The following is a 12,500-nucleotide window of genomic DNA, read 5'->3' on the forward strand; positions in this document are numbered from 1 at the left end:
CTCTCTCTCTTCTGTTTTCCTTCTCTGCCTGTCGTTCCAAACCCTACTGTACATGCTCTCCTGATCTTAATTACCTTCTCGGAAAAATGTGGGGAATTTTAGCGGGGGGAAAATGCTGTGAGCCGAGGTACCGGGGCAGTCGGGCCTCCCTCCCTCTCTCCCTCCCTCCATCAGCTCTCACTCCTTCGTTGGACACTTTATTTTCACTGTATCCCTTTCCCAGAAATCGCCGGAATCACACAGATTTCAAATCTGCCCCCAGCCCCTCAATTTTTACCTCCACCAACACCAACAGCACCTCCACAGTCTCCTCCTCCTCCTCCTCCTCTGCCTCTCTCCATGGCCCTACATGCTCTTTTTTGGGGGGAGTAAGTTGTAGGTGTTTAGTCTACTGTTCATTTTCCCAGCATGGTGTGCTGTTGGCTGGCTGGCTGGCTGGCTGGCAGTCCCCTTGGTTGGTACATATGGTGAGGCTTAAGAAGAAGCAACCCAAGCCCTGGCTGTGGTGGAGAGGCACTGGGGCCTGGGGCCTGGGGACTGGGTCCTGGGGCCGGGGGCAGCCCCATGTGAGATCGCCCTGCTTGATTCGGGGGGCCTGGAGAGGTAGGAATTAAAAAAGAGGGCCTACCAGAGTAAACACAGAGTAAGTTTATCTGTGTTAACTCGACACCTAGAGAGTATGGTCAACACTGAGGGTTACAAATTTAACTCTCTAACTGTGCTGAACTCACACTGCGGCGCAGCTGCTGGCTCTGGCTGAGGGGACCAAAGGAAAGACCCACGTGACAGCTCGCATCAATAGGCGCATACGACTTTGTTGCAAACGCTTGATGTTGACGAACCACATGAGCAAGAACTTGTTGTCACGATGTGGGTGGTATTGAATATAGCGCATTTAAAGTTGGCCACAAATATGCACGAGACGATGAGCTCGCATCAGTTTGATCTACTAACACACCACACACTGTATGAAGTGTGCCGGGACAGGTGGAGAGGAGGAGCTGAAGTGGGACAAGACCTCAGAGACGGTATGCAGACCCTTGTCGACGAGCATAAACGAGGATAAGCAGGAGTTGCAAGATCTGTATGGATTCGCATTCATCCTGCGATAGTTTGACACCATGTGACATGTCACTTTGTCGACGCAACATGATTGAAATTTGGTAAGTTGGAAAGGAATTTAACCATCATGCAACATTTTCGGCCAGAATGCATTGCTGTCTACATGCCCATGTAGCCATTGTGGTATCTCGAATAAGGCTAATTGTACCATACCACAAATGAACCATCACTTTAAATCATATCATGGACTGGGACAAGGCAAAAGTCATACAGCAAGAGAACAACAAATACCACCGCTGGATTAAGGAGTCTATGGAGATCAGAAAGCATAGCCCAAGAACCATGAACAGGGATGAGGGGGCATACATGCTCTCAGACACCTGGACCACCATCCTAAGAGGACAACTCTAACAGCAGGAGGTGTGACCAACCTGTCATTATTGGCAGGGAGGTCACACCTCCACAACAACATCAGCTGATTTTAAAGCACGTCACACATCACCATCCCAGCGACCCTCTGATGAAGACGGAAGTAATACTATCGAAACGTGCCAGGTAAAATATAAAACTTTTAAATGTCTTAAGGCAATAGAAAATCTAAAGTGTTGAGTTAAACAGTTAGATACAATGAACGTAATGCATATGTTCAACAAATGAACCATGATGATCAGCCCTAAACTGTGTTGGGATCATGGGAAGGATAGGAAGGGCTCCAGCGGTCTGGTTGGGCCTGCTGGTTGCTCTGCTGTTGTGACACATGGAATGGTAGATGCCAAACCTCAACAATGTTAGCGATGCTATTAGTTAACATTTCTAACAAATAAAAGGAATGAAATGAATGGCAAACACCCTCAAAGAGAAAACCCTAAAAGACACAACACAAGAGAAGATTGAAGACCTCCACACACAGCTCAGCGCGACATCAAACCATGTGTCAATTTCTTTTAACACAGTCAGCATTCAGGGCTCAGAATGGTGATGATGTACCCTGCATGCTGCACACAAACACATTCTGTCTTCATGGACATCTGGATTTAACCCACTGTCAGTCATCACATAGGCTATCTTAGAAAGAAGGCAAATACAGCACACCACTCCACCAGCGGAACGCTGCAATAATACTATTAGGACATTACACAGCGCTTCAAGTAATACATTGCAACTTAGTCATTGCCATTCAGTTAACAGCGCATTTATGACAGGGGCCATGTCTTAAGGTAGCCCCATAATGCACGCCGTACCTCCAGTGGCGCGCAGTAATAGTCATTGAAAAGTTAACTACCACAGTACTACAATGTTATGACACAACACAGGGCCTTTAGTAATGCACTATGACTTGGTCATTTCCATTCTGGTAACAGCAAATTGATAATGCTGTGTCTTAATGGGTTAAAGCAGTGTTTCACAACCTTTTTTGTCTTGTGAGCCTTTTTGTTGCACCACGAGTACCCCCTAACCCATGTTCTATATCTCTTCCTCTATCTCAATGCGACTATGCTCCATACAGTTGTTATTATCACATGTTTCCAAGTACCCCCTGCAGTGTGCTCGCGTACCCCTAGTGGTACACGTACCCCTGGTTGGGAAACACTGGGTTAAAGAACAGAAACAAGTGAAGTAGCCCATGACTGGGCCACGCTCAACAACTTGCCCCTCTTGCTTATGTAATGAGGTGGGCGAGCACTCACATTTTCTCACCATCCAAACAACTTCTACTGACCGTCTTCAGAAGAGAAGAGCGAATAAACGACTGGCTTCAACAGAAGCCCACCTGATGTCACCTTCTGGTGTTTGACGAAAACACCGATTGATTGACCATCTCTACATCTCTACAGTGGACCCACACTACCCTCAAAATACCACACAAAGTATTACATACGGTATCACAAAATCATGTGGTGCATCTAAGGCATACCTTTATCGGCCATGTTTTGCACTGCACATACAGTATTAAGATCAGATGGAGGAATGGTAATACCCTAGAGGCCCCTCTCCTCTTTTAAGCTGCTCACCGTCTACAGTCTATACTGAAAAAGCTGAAAAATATTAAAACTGTTGCCATGCAAATTTGTTTGTTTATTGCAAATAGTGTCATCATTCCAACACTCAAAAATGTTACAGTACCACATATTGCACTTTTTTCTACTGCTGTCCAGCCCCAAGACACAACAGGCTTCATTCAAAATGATACTTTAAAAAATGCCATAATAACTCATGACATAAAGCGCCTTGTCGACTGTTTGAGCACCACAAACAAGCCATATCATGTGGATATGGTTTTCTTTTCTCCACGCCGACGGAGATGAACTTATATTGCACATCACAGAAAGAGCCATGTGGTGGGACAAGGCAGAGTCTCACAGTCACGAGTTCAAAACAACACCCTCAGTCTCACGCACATCTGAACCTGCAGCAGCAATTCAACCAAAGAGTACAAATGAGGACTTTATATAAAAAGGCTTGATTGTCCCCTCTTCACAATCATAATTTAACCTGATACCACAAATTGCCTCCTGGCCCACTTTCTTCCCAACCATTGGCGTCCTGTTCTAGCTGAAGAAGAATGTGTTTACAGCTTTGGTAATGCCGCTTCCCTTGGAGGAGAAGAGGGTCATGCGTGGACAGGTCAAAACAACAAATCAGCTGGACTGTGTCAAATTAAAATAAGGTCAGGGGATTACATCCGGGGGACCTGGGTTCGAGTACGGCCTGACTGACTGAGGTCATTTCCCGATACGAGGGCTGTAACGATACACTCAACTCACGATTCGGTTCATATCCTGATTTTTGACGTACGGTTCGATACAGCCCACGATTTCTGAAATGTGTCTCCACTGAAGTTTGGAAACACTATCACATCAAATCATAAGGTTTTTTTTCTGGACTAATGGGTAATAAAGCATTGAAAGGGCGTATCTCGATACTGCCACCTTGTATCACGATACAGTATCGTGACCCTGTGTATCACGATTTCTCGGTTCGATACAATATCGTTACAGCCCTACCCGATACCCTTTCCCCGTCTCTCAAACGACTTTCCTGTCACTTACCCATACTGTCCTATCTGAATACATTCATAAAGAAATATGAAAATTAAAATGAAGAGTCATGAAGTGAAGAAGAACTCCAAAGTGCTCAGGAATTGAGGAAAAATATATTGAAGGTGCTCTTCGGTGTGGGGAAAAAACAAAGTGTCATCAAAAGTAGGGATTCCGAGGCACTCTTCCAATCAAAAAAAATATGAAAACCCTTTATTCAAAGACGGCTATTCTAAGTGAAAAACATTATCAGGGCAGACAAAAGCAGTATAAGGTCATGCATGGGCAGGTCAAAAAAACAAATTAGATGGACTGTGTCAAATTAAAATAAGGTCCAATTAGCCAGGGGTCACAATGAAACGCTGGGGGTCACACCCCATGGATAATAGTATGTCCTATTGACCTTGGCTATATCTACAGAGGAGACCACACAGCAGCATGGCATGCTTTTCTTCTTTATAAAGATTTTGACTGACTTTTGGGTCTATTGTAGATGGGACACTGACGATGGTGACAGGAAGAGAGTGTGAGAGAGACAGGGTAGGGTTGGAACATGACACTGGCCGGACTCGAACCTGGGTCCCCATGAGCATGCTAGCCCACTCATGGTGCGGCGCCACTTCATCCTCAACATGGCATATTTAATCAAATGTTTGGTGTGCGCAACTGAACTTATTTTTGGAGCCTGCCTGCAACTTAAGTCTTCACAACTTGGATGAATGAAAATCTTCAGAGAAGGGGCATGCTTACATTTTGGAATAGCCTTCAAGATTCCGTGGAAAGATACCAGCAAATAACCTGGCAAGACATAGCACAATGTGAAGATATTTCCTGCTGCTCGGCGGGTTCATTGCGTTTATTAGACTAACCATTAAATGGTCTGAAAGAGACATGACATGATATGCAAAGTCAAGTTATTACTTGCTTATGCAAAAGTTTTCAATAGTCATAGGCTACATATTTTAGGTCAGATTGTAGGTTGTGCATTTGAATGACGCACCTTGAATCTGAGAAAATAACAATTTAAATGTTTCAGGTTCTGGGTCATATTTCCAGTGCAAAGACAGAGAACATTCCACTTAAAACATAGTTGGCCAACAAAACAATATGAATGCTCATCCCAGGACACTATTTCCCTGTAACAAGTGAAATTTTGTTTTGAAGGCTCAATATGATATGTTTGTGTCCACATATTAGTTGCAAATTGGAAGAGGTAAGACTATGGATTTGATTAATTTGAGTAAAGAAAGACTTTGTCATTGGTCATACCAAGTAACAAAAGTCTTATCAAGGACCTAATCATAGTTATTATAACAATGTTATTACTCAACTGATAAACAAAAATACATTCAGCTTTCATCTCAACACACACAGACATAATATAGGCCTAAGTCCGTTTGCTTTGGCATTGTGCAATGGAAAATATCTACACAATAAGTAAACACTGCCTGCTCCCCGTGTTTCATAACAGAGAAGGTTTTCGAATAAATGACCATGCCACGATGGATGCTGACTCACTGTTTTAGGACAACTGTTCCTAGAGAAAACTTAGGAAGGTGCTTCTCCGAATTGCAAAGGACCTCGGGCAGTGATTCGACAACAACAAAGACTGCATCAGCCTTTATGTGTGAGACAAAACACAAATAACAGAGTATTGACAACAACGGCCAGAAACCACAGGCCACGCGCTCTGGTGAGGAGAGATGATAAGGGGAGCATGACAGGCGTTAATATGGATTTTCCACCTGAGGCAATCATTTTTCCAAAGTGCTTGGATAATATAGAATAATAATAACCAAAAGCAGTCATTGTTGAAGAGTGGTCCCTGTACGCCGGAACACCATCTATAGATTACAAAAAACTGACCCAAACACTCATTTCGAACGTACCTTCGATGAATCCTTTCTGAGGAAGGATGTGGTCGCGTGCACTCTCCTCGATTGTTCCAGTGGCCTCCGATATAAATGACTCTTCTGACAGGTAGGCCTATAATTCAGAATTCCTTTTTGGTGTCCTACGCCATAGCCTGCGTTATAATCCTCCTCAAGAAAAATGAAGGGGTACGGCTATTGCCTTTCGTGCCATGGCGATGGGCTCTGGTGCCCCTCGGGCCGTCATGTGTCATCCGAGGTTTGCGCACATCCAAAATCACTTTTGTCTTGTTTTCGATACAGATGACTTACATGGACTATGTGAGTTGTTGCTTGTATTTAGCCTATAGCCTCCGTACTTAAAAGTCACATGAGAAGAGCTTTTCTTCATTAAAAAATGATCAAAACGTTCGATACATTGTATACCCAGCTCAAAGTACAATGTTAATCCCAGACGCTGTTTCCATAAAGAGAGACGTGCGATGGTATTTCATTGTAGGCCTATCATCACTATTTGTCTGGAATGCAAAAAGTAAACAAATCCTCTAATGGTGAATAAATGTGTTTGCATCGACGCGATCTATGAAAAAAATAACTAGTACAAAATTGCAGCAGTCATCATGTTGCCTTTCATGAAGTCCATTTGTAACAGTTCGCTGGAGGAAAGGGAACGAAGCGATTTCCGTGATTTTGATGGCTTCTTTTCCTGCTAACTTTGCAGATTTCCCCTCATCGGTCTGCCCAAGTTCTTGGCGCAAATGCTCGATAGGTTTCAACTCAACGTTATTTAAGCCGTAAAGCCAAAAGTTGCTGTGGATTGCGCGATTGTTCCAAAGCCCAAAGACATTAAACAAAACACTTATATCTCCAGATACGCAAGCAAAAAAATAGTCAATTGAACGGTTAGCTCGTGCATTCTGCAGGTCAAAGAATGCATTCAAACAAAGTGGTCTGTGCATATACACGACGTTCACCCCGCAAAATTAATTGCATTAATCGATATCAATCTCTGACATATAATCACCCTTTGCAAGAAGAGAAATGCAGTTATTAAACCTGACTGATGGCTAGCCAGCGAAAGTTTCTGCTCCGTCTCTTCTTTCCGAAGTCTCTGCGTGTTTCGGAAAGGTAAACTCAACAAAACCGAGACACACCCGATTAGGTCCAGCAAAATAAGTCAAAACATGTCTTGTGTTGGTAAACGGAGACCATGGGTTGCTTCAATCCATGTGATCGTGTCTTCATTGTCAACAGCACAAAGTTATATGATACTTCAACACTGAATTTCCTGACTGAAAAACCAATCCTTCACCGGAACCCACTCGAAAATGTAAAAAAGTAACGGTGTCTTTTAAAAACTGTCATCAAAATCCATTCAGCAACAACGATGAGTGTTCAAAAAACACACAAACCCAACAGCAGAGAAAATAGATTTGTTAATCAAAGTGCAAGATGACATCTAAAACGACGCCGAGCTTTCTCGGGAACGCGCCTCTCCTTTCGATTCCGTGACTGCGCGCATCATGGCGCGCGGATACGGGCTTGCGTTTTGGTAAATGCTCACTTGCCCAAGGTCTATGACGTAGCCGTGCCTTTTACTCCGAAACAGCGTGGTCTTAGCCAATCAAAAAAATAATGAAATGAAATCGGCACAGGACATGTATAGGCCTACTCTACTGTATGCATTTAGGTTATTCGTGTATTATGCCATAGTTATGCGTCTATGGTCAGCGCAGTGCGCCTTGTGTATAATGCGTTAAATGCAAGGTTTATGTTTAGCAAATGGTCCAATAAGAAAAATGAGATACTTCTGCCCTCACTCCTGCTCTATTCCGTTTGAACAATGTAATGTCCCTTATTGTTATTCTCTCACCGCCACTGACGAGTGGATGGCCTGAGAGGGCAGATGGACAGCAGTGTCATGGTGTGGGGCTAATCTTGTTCCCGTGGTGGCTCTGCTGGGGGTGGTCTATCCTTCACAGTGTCCTGCACCTGTCCTTACCTGGATAGTGTCCAGACTACACACATCACACATGTAAACTCACACGACAGTTACTGTAAGCATGTTGTCAGGAAAAAAAGGCTTGCAGGACCATGTGGAAAAGCCACCCACCAAATGTTGTTTTTTTCCCTAAAGTTGCAGGAGAAGGGGAGGGGGGTCTTGCTGCACACTGCTTGTCAAAGGTTTTCAGAAGACAACTTACAATATTACAATATTCTTCCTCTGGCAACCCCCCCCCCTTTTTTTTTTGATTCAGCACACAACTGATTTTTTTGTCCTTGATGTCCACACCCTCCACACTACACATAAAGTTGCAGACAAAGTGTAAGCAGTGGCTCGAGGTCAAATGTTAAGGTCACACAGGTTGAGCCAGAAATTCTCTAATGAGCATAGTCTTGAAGTAATACTGAGTAGTACCTCTTCACTGGCCCTGCAGGCTGGGAGCAGTATTGCATGTCATTGAGAGCTGCATAAACACCACCCTAATGGCTCTCCGTGTGGGTTATACGGATGAAGAAGCAAATTCACCTGGTTATGCTGTAGGTTGAGGAATCATGGAGGAGATTATGGGAACATTAGTTTAAAGTAAAAAAAAAACAACAACCTTATCTAGCCTCATAATGCACACTGTTCCGCCAGTGGAGCACTGAATCGTTTTAGTTGAAGACTCAAGTCAGTGACTTCGACATTATGGTCAAAGACTTAACTACCACTACACTACCGACATTACACAGATGATTTAGTAAAACATTAAGGCTTGTTCATTGTCATTCTGGTAACAGCAAATACTACTACTACTATAGCTTATGTTCCGTTATCATTATGCATCTGTCCTGAAATACATCAAATCACAAAAGAAGAAACTTCCACACAACAGGTCAACACCAGCATATTTATTATTTTTTGTATTTTCTCCAAAAGCGTGTAAAAAATGAAAATAAAAAAGAGGGCGACATGATCTCAGAAGGATGTGACCAAAAGACTCAAAACTCGGATGAGACTTGGATGTTCACCATTGTTAACCACAGGGGTGAACGTGAGAGAAAGAGATAGATAGATAGAGTGATGGACTACAATGAAGCAAGGAAGGAAAAGATGCAGGGATGTAGGGATAAAGAGAAGAGAAGAGAAGAAAAGAGAAGAGAACATCCTCACGCCTTAAGGCCATTATGTCCGACATGTCAAGTTTATGCAACATGGAAATTTACATTTGTTCCACATACGACCTACATCATGACACAATCTCGACATTGACATTTTTAACACCAATTTCACCGTTGTTGGCCGCATTCAAAAGTACATATATCAGTCAATTAGGCTGAAGACATTTATCAAAGGAATTCATTTATTCATAAAATTAAAACAAAACAAAAACAGTGACAAGATGATCTGCTCTAAGCTTCAGTGCTCCAAGAAACACATGTATCCAGATGACAGCTAGTGATGACAACCTCTAAAAAACATGATGGCTTACTGAAACACAAGAAGCAGGAAAAATAAGAAGAAAGGTGACTGTGTACAAATGACACAGGCCCAAATCCAGCCTCATCCACAGTTTTCCATTGATAATTCGGGACATGTTTGTGTAAGGGAAAATATGTCTTGCCACATAAATGTGGTCTTCGTTGCATGTATAGCAGGAACTTAAGGTTGAATGATATTTTTTTGTTCACTAAGGCCTTGAAGATATAGGCTGAATCCTTTACTTTCAGGAGATCACCTTTCATTTCTCACAGCGCATTTGAATTTCACAGTAGTTTCTTATTTAACAGAAGGCTAAGCCAAAAGCTTTGTGTTCATGACAAAATGGTTCAAGCCTTTTTCTTTGCTCACAGTACAACAGGCAAAAAGCAACGGCTTGAGAGAGCACTTTCATGTCTGTATAAGGAAAAAAACAAACAAACCAAAGAAAATGGACATCTGTTGCACTGGACTTAATCTTAAGTATTGTGACGTCATTTGGCTAAAATGAAGCCTCATTATCTGCGCAAGTTCAGCTTTTCCTTTTTTTCACTCCATAAAGCTTCACGACAATGCTGCTGCCTTACTCCGCCACTAGAGGGAGCCTTCTCTTCATATTGGACAGGGCCATTACTTTTTACACGGCTCTTGATATTGGAGGCCACTGCCAAACCAGTCACAACACAAACCACACAGACAGAGAGAACTCATTTATTACTGTCTACACAGAAATCGCCCTCCAGAATGTCTAGTTGGAGCGAGTGTGTGTGCCTGAGTCACTCCCAGGATATTACTTCTGGCCAGGTGATGTGTCTGTGAACAGGCAGGTATATAAACGCGCAGACAGGAAGTGGACTGCAGACAGACTTCCTGCTGGTCAGCGTCTTGTCTAGAGTGCGCATATCTTCCTACTCTAAACACACTCACCCATACACAGTTGGCCTAGCACAGAGGAGAGGGTGGCAGGCAAGCAAGCTACGTAGCTCACAGCGTGGTGAGGGGCAGAGGGGACTTTTCTTACTACAGGCGGGAGTTCAAGAGTAAAATTATTATATAAGTTAAGCTCAGATGAGGCACAAGGTTGATGAATGGAAACTTTGGGGGATAAGACAGTTCACAGTGAGGCCACACACTGGAAAGCAAAACAAACACGAAAAGAAAAAGAGGACACAAATCATACAAAAGAGCAGGGCACGTCATAGGATGTGAGGACATGTTTTCACACTAGGGAGCGAATGGCACTGGTGTACTCGAGGAACATCCCATGCTGACAGACTGACGATTGATTGACTATAGGTCTATACGCTAGACAACAGTGCGTGACAGCACTAAAAAAGTCAAACAGGGAGAGGAACGTCCGCCCAGTAACAAAAGAAACAGAAATCCACTCCACAGCCATCCTTCCACTCCATCTTTTGAAACTGAAAAGCTCTGTCGAATACAGACAGAGGGGGAAAGTCAAAACACAACAGTAAGAGACAACCATCCAATCACAACCTCAAAGCCCTACTAATTCCTGAGCTGACTGGTTGACATCCAAGGAACAACACATACAAGGTTTCTTGTACTGAAAAAAAAAACACATCACTTTTCTTTCGTAAGTGGGGGAGAGGGGGTTGGGGGTAATGGGGCAACAGGAAAGCTCTTAACAGTAGGAAGTGACACAGTGGGTAGGGAGTTTTGTGGGTCGGGGGGCTGGGGACTGGGGACGGGATTCGGGGGTGGTAGGTAGTGGGTGAGGGGAGGGGAGGTCGCACTGTGCAATGCCATTTCCTGTTGGAGACTTCCCTGTGAATCTCAAGTCTTTCCCTGTCACACAAGCTTGGTCCCGCACGTTTAAAAACACAAAGTACAGTACAGTATAATACAGTACATTCGCTATGCACATAAGCTACACCAATGTACAAAAGAAAAGAAAAGAAAAACAAAAGAAAGAAAAAAACTTTTTTTTAAGTGGATGCATCTTGTGCAAATGTCAAAACTTAGTAATAAAAAAAAATGATTTATAAAAAAATAATATCCTAAAAACCCACCATGCACAACAAGAACGACAAAGAAACAAAAAAACCTCTACATATTCACATACACAACATAGCAAAGCTGAAGTTAGCAACAAAAAAAGCAAAGCGACACAGTTTAAGCCACCAAAAAGACCCAGACGTGAAGTGAAGCGCAACATGTTACCTCAGGGCACTTCTGGGAAACTCCCGCTAACGTTGCTCAAGAGGACTCGACTAGTTATGCAGGGGGGAGGAGGCGAAGAGTAGGGGTGCCAGTGTTGATGTGGCTTTGGACACGTTTGAAAGCCCACATAGTTCAAATGTGGAATCCCACATAGTTAAACGTGGAAGCATGCAGCCAACACAAGAGGAAAAAAAAGAGAAACGACAAAAATGAAGCAATTGTTCTACATGGATCTTTCGATCTGCGGTTAACGTAATAATAATGCCATGCCATGTCATGCTATGAACATACTAGGCATTGTTAAGGTAATCCAATCTAGAGTAGAGTCATGACGCCTCTTACATTGAGTTGAGTTGGTTGGAAACAGCTCTGTTTACAGTGTATACGAGAGACTGCTGACCTCCAGACATGGCATATGGAAAGAGGAGGGCTGGACCTACAGGGTTCAATCCTCCATAATGGCAGAGGTCAACAAGTACTACACAGCACATTGTGAAGGACAACAAAATTGCACAGGAAAAATAAGGAAGAAAAAAAACCCATCAGAACACACAACTGTACTGTGATGATAATCCGAGCAGAGAACACACAACAAATATCTGTAAAATTGACACGAAAAAAATCTACAATCTGACCAGATAAGAGAAGAAGAGAATAATGTACATCTCACTGAAGACTACATGGCTATGTGGACACTTGCACAATTGCTTCTGATTAGGATCTCTCTGAGAAGCAAATGGCAACACGTTTCTGTTTGTGCATCTGAGCAACGTTTGCGCAACGCTCAAGATCATCTGCGGTTCTGGCAATACAGCTGGCCCAGTGGCTATACATCACCAGCCTGGCCAATGAGGCCCTGACCCCAGGAGAGAGAGAGAGAGG

The 12,500-nt window shown here is 43.2% G+C and overlaps 1 protein-coding gene across 1 annotated transcript in view; it reads right to left on the minus strand.

The window, feature by feature from the left end:
* Window positions 1-7,488, minus strand: part of map3k3 (mitogen-activated protein kinase kinase kinase 3) — a 46,093-nt gene extending 38,605 nt beyond the window's left edge. The window contains exon 1 of the mRNA XM_063223274.1: window positions 5,990-7,488. The gene's annotated coding sequence lies outside the window, so the exon portion shown is untranslated. The remainder of the gene's footprint in view (window positions 1-5,989) is intronic.
* Window positions 7,489-12,500: the final 5,012 nt, after the last annotated feature.

The sequence above is a fragment of the Engraulis encrasicolus genome, chromosome 2 (genome assembly GCF_034702125.1).
Source record: "Engraulis encrasicolus isolate BLACKSEA-1 chromosome 2, IST_EnEncr_1.0, whole genome shotgun sequence".
Lineage (NCBI taxonomy): Eukaryota > Metazoa > Chordata > Actinopteri > Clupeiformes > Engraulidae > Engraulis > Engraulis encrasicolus.